Raw genomic sequence first — 14996 nt, forward strand, 5'->3', positions numbered from 1 at the left:
CCATGCCTGCCTTTTCTCTCAAAATAAATAAATAAAATCTTAAAAAAAAATACTTCAAGCCCAATAACTTTTTAAAACTCACAGAACTCAGGAAAATTCTGTATTTATGGTAATAACGTTATTATAACAAAAGGATTAAAATAGAACCAGCAAAAGTGAGAGATACATAGGGTGAGGTTTGGGATGGTCTCAAACATGAAACTTCTGATGTTCACTCTTCATGGTGCAAAAATATTATTACCTTTCTAGCACTTTGACACAGAGTACTGCCGATCGGGAATCTTTTCCAAGCATGGTGTCCAGAGATTTTATTGGAATTTCATTACATAAGTATGAGTGATAGAATCATTGATCACATAACTGAATTCACCTTCAGCCTCACACACCCCTTGAGGTTGGTCTGATATCACATGACTCCAAGCATCTATCTTCTGATCATCTGGTTGGTCTTTCTGGTGTGGCCAGCCACCATCCTGAGTCACCTTGAAAGCATAAATTATTAGGGCTCACCATGAATAACCCAGACACTCTTATAACTTGGGAAATTCCATGGATTTAAAAGCTGTCTCAGAATCCAGCCACAAAGGTCAACCAAATTCTTTATTGTAGAGTAGGTAATATGCCAATTCAATAGGAAAGGAGCTCCTTAAAATTTTTTTCAACAAATGGTATTGGGACAAATGGATATCTACATGCAGAAGAATGAAGATGGACACTTTCCTCCCGACCATACACAACAATTAGTCAAAATGCATCATAAAACTATACATAAGAACTAACACTGTGGAAACCTTCGAGGAAAACATAGAAGTAAATTTTCATGACTTTAGATTTCTTAGATATGACACCAAAATCACAAGTGACAAAAGAAAAATAGTGGATTAAAAAAAATTTTTTTCCTCATTGGACACTATGAAAAAAGTAAAACATCAAGCCACAGAATAGAAAACATATCTATAAATAATGCATCTGATAAGGGACTTGTATCTAGAATCCATAAGAACTCACAATTCAATAGCAAGAACAAAGACAAATAATCCAACTAAACAATAGGCAGAGAATCTGAATGGATACTTTTCCAAAGAAAATATGCAAATGGAAGATAAGCACATGTAAATATGTTTAACATCATTGGCCATCAGAGAAATGCAAATCAAAACCGCAATGAGTTCACACCCCCTAGCACAGCTATAATGAAAACAAACAGAAAGTGGCTAGTGTTAGTGATAAGGGCAATGGGAAGTAAGTGCTCGTGGGTACACGGTTCTTTGGGGGATAATGACATTTTTCTAAAATTAGACCTTGCTAATATAGGACAACTCCGTTACTATACTAAAACTACTGAATTCTATTCTTTAATGGGGTAATATTAGTTTAGGAGTTATTTCATAAAGCTGTTACTAAAGCTTTTACCAAATATTTATATATAGCATATGTTAATATATAATTAATACATCACAAGTATATATACCTATAAATACATTCATGTATGTAAGTATATACACACAAGTGAGTTAAATTGGCGTTGAGTCCAGTATGTTAAAGAGTTTAAATTCCAATTCACATCAATAAACAAGCAGATAAGACCCTTCCAGGTAAGAAGACATTTAAATGCATAATCCTATTTTAAACTGGCATATATGGCCATCCTTCATGAAGACATTGTAGCCTCATTAAAAAGTAGAGAAGAAAAGGGAGGTTTTGTTTACTTTTAAAATGTCCTGGAACCTGGCAGGTTGTTTTTGATTCAGTTCTTTTGCCAAATTCTTGGATCTTATTCTCTGCCCTTTCTTTTCCCATTGCATTAAATGGAGACTTTCATCATTGCTTGTTACTTAACATTAAAAATCTCTTTTTCAACCAACACAGGCTTCTTTTTTTTTTTTTTAAAGATTTGTTTTATTTATTTGACAGAGAGAGAGAGATACAGCCAGCGAGAGAGGGAACACAAGCAGTGAGAGTGGGAGAGGAAGAAGCAGGCGCCGAGCAGAGCAGGGAGCCTGATGTGGGGCTCGATCCTAGAACCCTGGGATCACACCCTGAGCCAAAGGTAAAGGCTTAACGACTGAGCTACCCAGGTGCCCTGCAACACAGACTTCTTTCTACTATTTGAGTTGAGACTGTTTTTCTGCTTTGCTTTAATGCTCCGCCAGAACTGACCCAGAACTTCCCAAAGCTTTTACAGGATAAAACTAATTTGTTTTGTTGGGTTGACTTCATCATTTTGTTAAATCTCAATACAATGAAATAAGAGCCTAATGCTGGGAAAAAATGTTCTGTGTTTTTATTGCTGTTGTATTTACTTAAATGTTTTTGGATTATATAATGGACGCACTGTGTAAGCCAGAGGCAAGTTCGTTTTCAGGTCTTTATGACATTTACAGACAAGTGTTCTATGATTGAGTTAGAAGTACTAAGCTTCACTCAGGAATTTGTGGATCTGTGAAATGGGTGTATAAAAATGACATGTCCTTGAATAAAAGATCAGAATCACAAAAGTTCAGTGAATGAGTAACATCGAATACCTCAGTAAAAATAAAATAATAACACTGGAGTCCTCACTAGGACTTTACTATCTGATTATGTTTAGGCCTTTAAGTCTAGAATGTTGAGGATCAGGAGAAAAGTTTAAAGCAAAGTCATATGAACAGAGAGCATTCTGTGGTTTGTGCACACTGAGACTATCTGATAAACTGAAGACAGTGTTAGAATACATTAGAAGACCATTGACATTAAGCAGTAAAAAAAAAATGACTTACAAATAACAAGTATTTGCTACAAAGTCTTCTAAAGCAGGAAAGGTATCTTGCAGACATTAAGTATTAGACATAGAACATACCAGCCAGCAAGCTGAGGGAGAAGATAACGGAAAAATTTACATTCATAAAGGAAAATAGTGAGAAAAACCAGCCAAAGACTTTAGATATAGGCCAAGTCGGGCAGAAGTTTTGACAATAAATAAACTATATGTGCTTTGTCCATGGTTACTGTGTTTGTGCAAGCCTCCCTCCCCTTGTTAGTGATATTACAATGGACACAAATGTGTAGTTAGAAGGCAAATAGAGGACGGGAGTACGTGGCTCAGCTTGCTCCCTCCTTGAGGGTCAAAGTGAAATCTTACCAACTTATAATTCAATGAACAAAATATGTATGTTTCCCCAAATATTGCCTGAAGGTAGATAACAGTTGACTTTTTTGGTGATTCTTTTGGACAGAAAATTATGTCATTTCTAGTTTTGTTTGTATGTGTTTATGTGCCATTGACTCTGAAGATATTTTCATTGTAGGAAAATATCTAATTTCATGCTGCTTATTGATGCACTTTTGTCTTTTTTATACCCCCTTATTGCCGCGAAGAGATCTATGTATGTGAATTACAGCCATATTTGGTAGTGTAACTTTTCTTGTTTTGTTTTGGAGGTGTGGAATTTAGCCTACTGCTAATAATTAAATATTGTAATCTCTTCTTGAAGCTTTGGAGTCAAAAATACTGTCTTATATAAGACACGAATGTGAAATGTATTTATTTTCTACTTAAAATTTAAGTAATCACACAGCAAGTGCATATTTACTCCAAAATATAAGTTCTAAATGTTCTTGATTAACCTACACTTAAGTTAGAGACAAAAGTAGTGTAGTATGAATGTAAAGAGAGATTAATAAACTACATATCAATTACTTGCTAGAAATTAAAATGCACAAATATAAATATGTATATGCTTCATCCTGAGAAACTCTGTTATAGCTATAATTCTATATTTGAGTGAATCAATTACGTTTAAGATGAAAACTGGAGTCAGTTTATTTTGTCCATTTAATTAAAGTAAAAATATTCCTATTAGCATATTTTGTATAAATAATCTTTTGAGTAAAGAACCACACATGAGAAACAGAAGATACAAAACTATTTTAATGTCACTTCAAGACATTTAATATGTAGTTGACTTCTAATAATGAATGATTTTCACAAATTCAGGCTATTTAACATTTATTATTTTAAAATGCCTCCAATATAATACAAATATGTGTGCAAATAACAAATTATAGTATTTACGTAAGAAAGGCGGACAATTAACTGTGCAACCTCACTTTGTTAGTTCTGTATTTGTTACTGCTCTCCTCAGACAGAGAGTACACTGGTTAGATGGTATTTCTGGAATACGGACTTCTCATATTCAAATCAAGTCCACCTTTACGAGCCTTTGGCATGTATCAGTTACTATCTTAGAGCATCAATGTCCTCATCTAAACTTTCTGTATAATGAAAGTTGATAACTCACAGGCTTCTAAAAACATCAAGATACTGTTTCTAACATAGTGTCTGATGCATAGTAGTTTATCAGTGGTAACTATGCTGTGACGATGATGATTGTAAATTTTATTTCTATTATATCATGCAGTTCTTAGAATATATGATGCTCTGTTACTTTCTACTTCTTTAAAATTTAAGCCATTTTTTTTTTACTGATTTTTCAATAAATATTTACTGACTGATTATTTTACTGATATGGCAAAGCATCTGTTTGGTATATTTTTAAAAAATTTACTCTGCAGTGTAAGTACCCACTTGCTATGTGGCAAAGAACATCTGTTATAAGGGCCTAGAGGATCCAGAAAGGGGGTTGGAGAGGAAGGCTTTAAGCTGTGTCAAGAACTCTATAGGGTCTTAGTATTTTACTCCACTTATCAACCAGCAAGTTAGCTTACAAGTGTCATGACTGTTGGCAGAAGATGTGTGACTCCTGGATCAGAGACAAAGGACAAATTATTACAGCAATAGCAGTGGCCAGATTTTCAGCATTTGTGCCTGTTTCCTGAGTCCCAATTCCAACAGAATGATCCAAAGAAGTCCATGTGACACATTTACACATGACAGATTGTGTTACAAAAGAAGAATGCCAAGTTTATGGAACTCGAATCATTTTTAATGTAAAGTAAGCATGGCTGTTACTTATGCTTCTGAGGGAGGCACTATCTTCATGATACTGCAAAGTAAATGAACCTGTCATTTGGTCCAGAGTAAGGAACAAGTGTCTACCTTTCAAGGCTGCCACTTATACAAGTATCCTCAGAGACAGTCTGAGACAAAAGCCATCACCAGTGCCTTTTTTCACTATTGTTTGAAAATGAGAAGCAATATCTCCTGCAAATGGCCAGCCTTGAAGTCAGGCACACAGCTGGCAAGCAGATCTAATCGGCTACTTACTAGCAGTCTCGGGGTCTTCAAGTGAGTGATCACTGGAATTAACACTCTTTTACCCCAAGCTTTGCTTATTCCATAACCAAGGCTACCTCAGAGAATATAGTTGAAGATTTAGAAGAGTGATTTCTCAATCAATATTTCTTCGGACCAAGGTAAACATTTTCACTGCTACCAATACATAGAAATGAGAAAGAAAACATAAAATTATATGGAGAGCCCGTATTTCTTATGAACATCAGAGCAGGAGTCTCAGAAATCAGAGCCAGCCACTGAACTACATGTTACCTAAAATACACGGAAAAATAAGTTGTAAGTTTTAACTTCATGAGGTAAATGAATGTATCCTAAAATTGAATAGGAGAGAAAGTTAGAGAGTCTACTGCACCAGGAAATGGGAATGAGAGTTTTCAGAAGATACAGATATACCTTATGTATTTTTCCTACCTCACATAAGTTCTATTTTGGCCTTCAACTTGGCTTTAAATCTGCATGTATCCAAGAATGATGACATTTGTCTAGTGCTGTTAAATGCCCTAGATTTTACCCTACTTACTAACAACTTCACCAGCTACAGTTTTATGATGTTAGTAGAAGCTGTGAGATTCTTGGGTCTTGGCTGAAGAATGGCTTGCTTCTCATAATGCAAGCAGCAATTAGAATATCCGCATTATCTTGGGCCAATTATACTGTCCAAGTTCCAATGTCCGCAGGGAGACATAAACAGAGAAGATGAGAATTACGCACACAGTAAGTTATGGGAGATTAATCCCAAGTTTAGGAAATCCCAAGATTTTTTGGGTAGCAAGCAAACCTAACTACCATTTCCCTGGTGGAGATAATTTCTTTAGTATATACAGAAAGACAAACTTGCCCATTGCTCCCTAGGAAGACATTGTCTCCAATTTTAATGTCCATTTGCTATAAAAAACAACCTTAAGAATTTGGTCTAGAATAAATGGCTGCTGATGCCTCTACTCTCAAGAGATGCATAAGCAGGAGAGACCCACAGAGAATTATCCCCAAGCAAGATCAAGGGCCATGACAGAGTGTTACTATGATTGAATTTTACAGTGTAAATACCTCATGGTTCTTTGAGGTAGTACACAGTTTGATCGTACACTAACTGAGTCAGGACTAACCATGATTATGGCTCCATTCAAAGTGGCAGGGACTGTCCTGTGATTTTTTTTTTTAACCTGGCAAATCCTGTGAGCAAACATTAGCTCTGTAGAGTTGGAAATGCTGATTACAGGGAGAAAGGTGTGTGGAGGTCAAACTTGTAATAAATGCAAACAAGAAAGATCATAGCAGAAAGACAGCAAAGGAGATTTTAGTGAATCTGAGTTTCAAAGGGGGACCTAATGATTTTCACAATAGTGATTTAGAGCAAGAGAATGAAACTCTAAGCTATCAATTTGAGGTCTAGTGTTGATTAATGGCCAGTATTTAGAGACATCTTCACTTGTGTCTCTGAGGAGAGAAGATTTTATCCCTACTGATCTGCAAGCTCTTTCATTCTAAAGACTTCTTGCGGATAATCTGATGAAAAAAAAGTAACAAAACATTCTCAGATGACTCAATTTAAAGGTAGTCAAGTACAGTGATCATTTAGTTAGTATGCCGTTTATAAGCTGTTTTCCATTCTGTTTATTTTTCACATGCTCAGAAAGAAGCATATCCAATTAATAGGATAAGGCATTAAGAGGCTCAATGACATGCTTCTGCACGTGTTGTGGACATAAATTAAGATGACATTTGCTAAGAAAGCATCGTGTGTGTGATATAAATCAGATTATGGCTATCTGCTCAGTTATATCATAGCGTAATACACTCCTTTGTAAAATGTGAATGTGAAAGGAATTCATTTAAGGAAATGAGATATGGAATCCAGTCACCCATGAGCAGATCTGAGTGCAACTTGGTGGCCTGAATATTGCAGATCACTCACTTGTGGAAGGACACAAAGGATATTAATGTAAAGTCAATGGCAAGAGAAGACAGAGGTGCATTTAAGGGTATAATATATTAAATGGACAGTCTTATGAAATGCACAATCCTGGGTAGAGCACATTTCTCCAATGGCATGGATTTCATTAATATTTAATGGCAATGACATATATGGCGGCTTGATCAGCACTATCCCAAATTACCAAACATTTTTGGGAAGTTAGAAACTGGTCTTGGAATACTGAATCAGGCAATATAATGACCCAAGAGCCTTGACATCGTGACAAAAAAGATTTGCTAATGGGGAAAAAGGGAAACTCTTATAGGATACAGACTGTGTTTGGAAATATGCGTGAAGAGAAAACACAGCTCTAATTGAATAACTAGCTGAATATTAACTTTATAAAAGCACCATCCCATGAACATGTTGGAAACAGTCTAATGTTTTTGTTCAAGAATGACTACTGAAAATTGAAATCAGTTTAGAATCTCCCATCATTGAAGAAAAGGCTCTGCATGTGCTTGAGAACAAAATGACAGAACTGAGTTTATGGAAAAATTAAGGTAAACAATTAGGCATTTACTAGAAATCTATATTTTATTGTTGTTTTCTAATGTCTGAGTTACTACATGAAAGTGAGAATTTGTTTTCTCCTTGCTCTGCAACTGCTTCAGATGGGTCAAATGAAGGAACATCACTGTGTCACCCATAACTGGGGGGAGGGTAAGATAGGCAGTGTTAAATAGTGACAACTGGAAGCCCATGGATGTAACAACTTGCGCTATGTATCTAGAAAATGATTATGTTCACAAACAAGACAAAATGTCTGGAAATGGCTGAGCAATGGACTCTGGTCACAGCCCTGGTCATTTAGAATTTGCAGGACATGGAAAAGGTTTATTTCTGTTAGAAAAGAATGGAAGGTGAAACTGTAATTTTAACTGATTTATAATTTTTCAAACATAAATCTAATCTTTTTTTTTTTAAAGATTTTATTTATTTATTCAACAGAGATAGAGACAGCCAGCGAGAGAGGGAACACAAGCAGGAGGAGTGGGAGAGGAAGAAGCAGGCTCATAGCAGAGGAGCCTGATGTGGGGCTCGATCCCAGAACGCTGGGATCACGCCCTGAGCCGAAGGCAGACGCTTAACCGCTGTGCCACCCAGGCGCCCCAGCAAACATAAATCTAATCTGACACAGCTATATGATGTATCAAAAGGTTGCCAGTTGACTGATGTAATTAAGTGAAAATGAGTATTATATAATGATGATTCCCCAGGATAAGAAAGCATTTTGAAAGCTGAGATGAAGCCAGACTTGAAGTAATAACTATAGAAACCAATTGGACATGAAAAGAAGTGTGTTTAGCCTTGAAAAATTAGACGCTCAATTAGATATCTCCATTAAAACATAAAATGGTTAAAATAACTCTGTATAATAGAGGAGAAGAGTAACTGAGATGGTGAAAGTATTTCAAAAGACCTATAAAAGGATATGGTTATAATTAATATGCTTTGTAGAGGGACTTCCTTCTCGCCATAATATAGCTCAAATCCTGCAGATCAGTGGGGTCTCTGTCGGCTTTTTAATTTTTCTTCTTTATAAAATATTACAGAAAATATTGAGAGAGAGAGGAAGAAAAATATGTGAGAAATACGTGTTAAGAAGACATTGACCAAGGTCTATGTATGAACTAGATAAGAAGGTATTAAACTCTTGACATGGAAAAAGACTAAATGTTGCTAGGATTCACCACTTTCAAGTCAGGTTCAGATGTGGTGTATACATACAATGGAATATTACTCGGCCATAAAAAAGAGTGAACTCTTGCTATTTGCAACAACGTGAATAGAGCTTGAAAGTATTATGCTAAGCGAAATACATCAGTTAGAAAAAGACAAATGCTACATGATGACATTCATATATGGAATTTAAGAAACAAAACAAATGAGCAAGGGGAAAAAAGAGAGGGGGAGAGAAAGAGAGAGGCAAACCAAGACACAGACTCTTAACTATAGAGAACAAACTGATGGTTACCAGAGGGGAGGTGGGTGGGGGGATGGGTGAAATAGGTGATGGGGATTAAGGAGCATCGGGTGTTGTATGGAAGTGTTGAATCATTATATTGTACACCTGAAACTACTACCACATGATATGTTAACTAACTGGAAGTAATATAAAAACTTAAAAGAAAAAGTCAGCTTCATCGTGTTGCTGGCTGCCAATCCAGTGAAAAACAAATCAAGCTGAGTTTGGTTGTCACTGATCAATTAATCATGTCTCAGATCAGTTTTTTTTTCTAATTGTTAACATTGTTATTGAGGAATCTATATGGTCTTTTTCTAGAAATGTGAAAATGTTTTATTCTCAGAATCAATCTCAGCCCCTGCCTCTATAAATACCCATCCTCATATATATTCTTTATTAAAATTGGTTATGGTTTTATTCCTCCACTCCAAATCTCCTCACCAATCCTGTGCTTAGTCAATGGTGTTCTCTATGAGATTTGGACCAGTGTTTTAAATTTATTTTTATTTTTTTTTTTATTTTTGAAGATTTTATTTATTTATTTGACAGAGAGAGAGACAGCCAGTGAGAGAGGGAACACAAGCAGGGGGAGTGGAAGAGGAAGAAGCAGGCTCCCAGTGGAGGAGCCTGATGTGGGGCTCGATCCCAGAACGCTGGGATCACGCCCTGAGCCAAAGGCAGACGCTTAATGACTGAGCCACCCAGGTGCCCCTGGACCAGTGTTTTTAAATTAAAGCTCATCAGTTTCATCATACCCTTACCTAGGGTGCCCATGTTTATCCAAAAATGAGTATCTGGAAAGATGTATGGACATTTTTTGCTAAGGCTACAGAGTTATAACTTCCTTATAATATCTGGTGCTAGTTTTTAAGTTTAAGGATACAAGTATCATTTCATTTCCCAAGCCATTCCCATATTCTGTTATGACTGAGTAACTAACAAATCCTGCAGGGGAATAATAATACACAGTTATATTATTAAAGTGGCAAGGCATCTGTGCTGCTGAGACTTGAAATTCTCAAAATTTAGGCCAAATGTCCTAGGGATTCAGTGATATAAAAGTATTCCGTAACTACAACATAGGTATGGATAGTGAACCTCTAGGATATGTAATTACAGTCTCTGGATGGCAGGCCACCTGGGAGTCAAGGGGTATATGTTGGTATTAACCGCAGGGACTCTGAGTAGTCATAGTTCAGGTAGGACAATCCTGCTCTTCTGTGTATATATTTGTGTAGATTAGCTGTCTCGAGAATCATTTGTTATCCAGATCAGCTTGTTACTCTAGCACTTTACCTCCTTTAAGTTTGTTTTTGTTTTTAAGTGTCTGAATGCAAAACATAAGGTTAAGTTAGGGATTAGAAATCTCAATTATTTACATTTTCAAGAATTTCTAAGAGCTGTTTTTCTCATGTTTTATGTGCAGTGGATTTTACTAACTGAATGTCACAGTATATTAAATGAATAATGCTAAAGTTTGGAGTGTTCTGGGGCACCTGGGTGGCTCAGTCAGTTAAGCATCTGCCTTCAGCTCAGGTCATGATCCCAGGGTCCTGGGATCAAGCCCCATGTGGGGCTCCCTGCTCAGCTGGGAGCCTGCTTCTCCCTCTCCCTCTGCCCCTCCCTTATGCTTGTGCTTTCTCTCTCTTCTTCTCCCCCTCTCTCACTCTCTGTCTCTGTCTCTCAAATAAAATAGATAAAATCTTAAAAAATAAAGTTTGGAGTACTCAGATTATAAACTATTACTGGCAAATGGAGAAATGATTGTGTTACTATTTTGTAAAAATTCTTTCCAAATCATAGTAGCAGATTATATACTAGTATGTGAGAAATATCACATCAAATCAACTAAACTTGACATTGATAGCTAGTGTAATAAAACTTTCATGAAAACACCCAATAACTATGTTTAGAAATTCTTGGGAGTTAATTTAAAGGTAAACATTTAACTACATCCACATGAGAACCATAAATAAACTCTGGAGTTTACATATAAGTTTTGTAAATATTTAGAAACCAAGTACAGGAAGTCCTCAGCATGAACTTGGCCTGGAAGTTTAATTTCATTCACCGAGAACCATAAGTTTTCCAGTTAACTTAGAAGCAATCATAGCTGAGTGAATAAATAGAAGCTACATTATAAATATGCCAAACAGTATTTATATATGAATGTGTGAAGTATTCACGTGCCTATATAATTATATTAATGTATATATTCATTTTAAGAAATCAGTTTTTGAAAAATGCAAAATAATACTTAAGCATCCATTTAAGAGAAAGAGAAAAATCATGCAGTTCATTCAGATTACTAAAGATAAGATTTAGAGTTATCTTATAACCTGATTAGTCACTGCACAAAAACAGAAAATAGTTGACAATATGTATCAAAAAGCATGGGACCTAGAATAATGGTTGACCAAAAATTATTGAATAATATGAGAGTATTTTCATTCATATACGCATTACGCTAGCATTTCTAACATATTAGTAATATATGTAAAAGCACACATCGAAGTGAGAAAGTTTAATCATAACAAATGCAATTCATTTATGTAAAGTGCAACTTCAAGTTTCCAGAAATACCTCTATCTCTGAGGTATGAGAATTCATTTTCTAGGGACAGAACTATCCTTTCTCCAGGTACTTCCACAAGCCACATCATACAAAAATGCCCCTCAAAGAGGCAATAAAGCAAGCCAGGAGTCATGCAGTCAGAAATCTTCAAAATATTTTCTAACATCAGTAATAAGTGACAACTGTTCCTAAGAGATATTTTATTTTTATCTTGAATCCCTTAGATTCAATAGCTTAGAAAATATAACATATTTGTATCTATACAGAAGAAATTAATGTGATTGATTTTAAAATGTCAATGGACAAAAGACAAGGAAAAAAGATGTAGGTACAAAATTCATGACACAAAAGAACACAAAATATACTCACAGATGGGAAGATAGTGTTTCAACTTCATCAAATCCCTTATTGGTTTAGATAGCTGTTGCTGACACAGAATGAGGTTTGTCAGACCAGTAGAAGCACACTTTTGCCAACTCAGTGCTCACTTCACTTATCACATAGAAACTTCCTCGTACCCACCAACTCTTTCTGGTAATCTGATGACCTGGTAGTATGCACAAACAACTCTGAGTGAATCAGAGCTCAATTCCTAGGTGTCTTTGAATTTTTACTAGAATCATCCCAGGGGTCTGGATTCCTGTTCCTTAAGTCTAGTACATTCCATGACTGAGTTTGGTCCACGGTTCTCAAACATAAATCCTCCCCCTTCCAGTCTTATGCCAATGTATTGAGGACAGCGTGATGGTAGTACAACACTATCCCTAAGTTATTTTCTGTAATAAAGCACTTCTTCAAATTGTAAGTGAGAGGAAAGTGAGATATTCTCTGAACCCTTGCTGGGATTCAACACTTCTCAGATTGCATATCTGGAAAAACTCTAATAATCCTGTGTGGTATACAAATTTAGTGTCTTCTCTAATGTTTTACCTATCTTTTCATCCTCACTTATTCCCTCTTTTCTGACCTCTTAGCCATTAATACCAACATCATATTATATAAAGTTTCTAAAACATTACATTGTCATCTCTTTGAATGCATTTGCCTATCTTATATATCTTTGTATTCAGAATATCTACCACCTTGCCTGAATTTGTTGTATGTATGAATGCATGAAAAAACAAATGAATGAAATTAAACTTTACTTTTCCATTTGTAAAGTATCAATTCATGTACTAAATGTCCTCTCAGCTTCCTTATCACATTTTAAACTTATTTTCATAAAATTGATGCTTTCTGATGTCATAATACTGTTATAGTCTGCTTCAAATGTGTAATGTTTCAATATTTTTGGAAGATATAAGAAAGTTCAAAATTTTAATGCACGAAGCCCTCTTCATACTGGCAACAGCCTATATTTTGGACCTTTCTAATTTGTCACCAGTTAGAATTGGTGCATTGTTCACATTTCAAATTCTTTACAGTCATGATTTCCAAGGCAAGTGCCATCAACCACCTACCCTCTTTACTGATTTAATTTTTTATATATCTTGCAAGAATTCTTTGTTATTCCTCATGTAGTCTCTTAGGTCAGTTTCATATTGATCACATTGTTTTACTGTTGTGATGGCTTTGTAGTGTTCGCATGGTCAACTTTGTGCTGTGATGTTTAGAAGATGATGAATGGAGTGAGACAAATTCATGGAAGTCTTGCCAACTGCTAATGTGACCTAAAGAAAGCTATTACCGCTATCTGCTTCAATTTTTACATCCAAAAGATAACACAATAACAGTTATTTATGTTATAATTCACAAAGATATAGTAATTATACAATTGATAAAGTGAAGTTCTTAGAAGTCAGAATTTTTTTGCCTATTTTTCCTGTCTGGTGCCTAAAACAGACCCTGACATCTAGCACTGAATAAATATTTGCTGAATAAGCGATTATGCTGAGGAAAATGACTGGTGTGCACTCGAATGTTAAAAAATACTATCTCTACACCTACAATATGTTACTTAAAAGAAGATTCAGTGTTTCTGAGATAAACACACACAGGTAAGTGGATAGGATTTTGCAAGCTGTATGAGTGTGCTTCCTGAAAAGCTTCATAGCCAGATATCCTTGGTTCTAACCAGATTCCCCCTGTAATCCCTTAAAGAGAAATCTGAGGTCATCTCTGTTAATCACCTGTTATTAAATCAGTGTTTCTTTTTTTTTTTCTAAAGATTTTATTTTTAAGTAATGTCTACACCCAACGTGGGGCTTGAACTCACAACCCCGAGATCCAGAGTCACACACTCTACCAACTGATCCAGCCAGGTACCGCTAAATCAATGTTTCTTGAATAATGGGGTACAATGATAAGAAAAAAAGAGAAAAGAGAAAATAAAAAGATACAAACAAAATAAGACAAAACAATAGTCTTAGGAAGGGGAAACTTTAACTCAAGTTGTATTGTTGCTGTCTGAAACAACTCCCTGGATCTCCTTAAGCACATTTACAACCTTAATTGATTCAAGTATATGACTAAATGCCATGAGATATCACTTACATATAAACATTTAATAACAATGGGAAATGTTCTAAAATACTGTGTACTAAAAATGATAATTATGATCATTTTTAGAGGGCATTCAAAACCTCTCTGAGCTATTATGGGAGTGTGGTGCCTTCTGTAACTCAGAAAATCATTTCAAAGGGTTACTCATGGAAGTCATTTATTTAACAAATTTGAAGAATCTGTCAGTAATATTGTGGCATATGCTATCTTGATTTCACCACATATCTTTTAAATGCCTTTACACAAAAGTAAATTTTAAAAATATAATGTGTGATTATTTGACAAGACAAATGTGAATTCAAGAATGCTAACGGAATCCCAAACAATAATGTCAAATATTTATTTTAACCAGATTTGGATCTAAATTTTAGAGGAGATGCCTATGTTTAAGGCATAACTTTGTGCTAATTAAATAATAAGAATTGGTGTTTACTACATCCTCCAAATGCATGACATGTATTTTTTACCATTCTAAATTGAATGCAATTGCTCTTATGATACATATACACTTAAAATTCTCAATTTAGTTATTAGTTAGTATTTATATAATCCATAGTCATTATTTTATAGATTCAAAAATGTGCTATAATATAATCACCAAATCATTTTTCCAAAACTACCTTCATATGAAATTAGCCATATTTGAAGTGAAATTCTTAGTAGATAAATCTGTTTCTTTCTTTATATATATATATATATATTATGTTCAGTTAGCCAACATATAGTACATCATTAGTTTT

This window comes from Ursus americanus, chromosome 10 (assembly GCF_024610735.1).
Source record: "Ursus americanus isolate L20-20 chromosome 10, mUrsAme1.1.p, whole genome shotgun sequence".
In the NCBI taxonomy this organism is placed as follows: Eukaryota; Metazoa; Chordata; class Mammalia; order Carnivora; family Ursidae; genus Ursus; species Ursus americanus.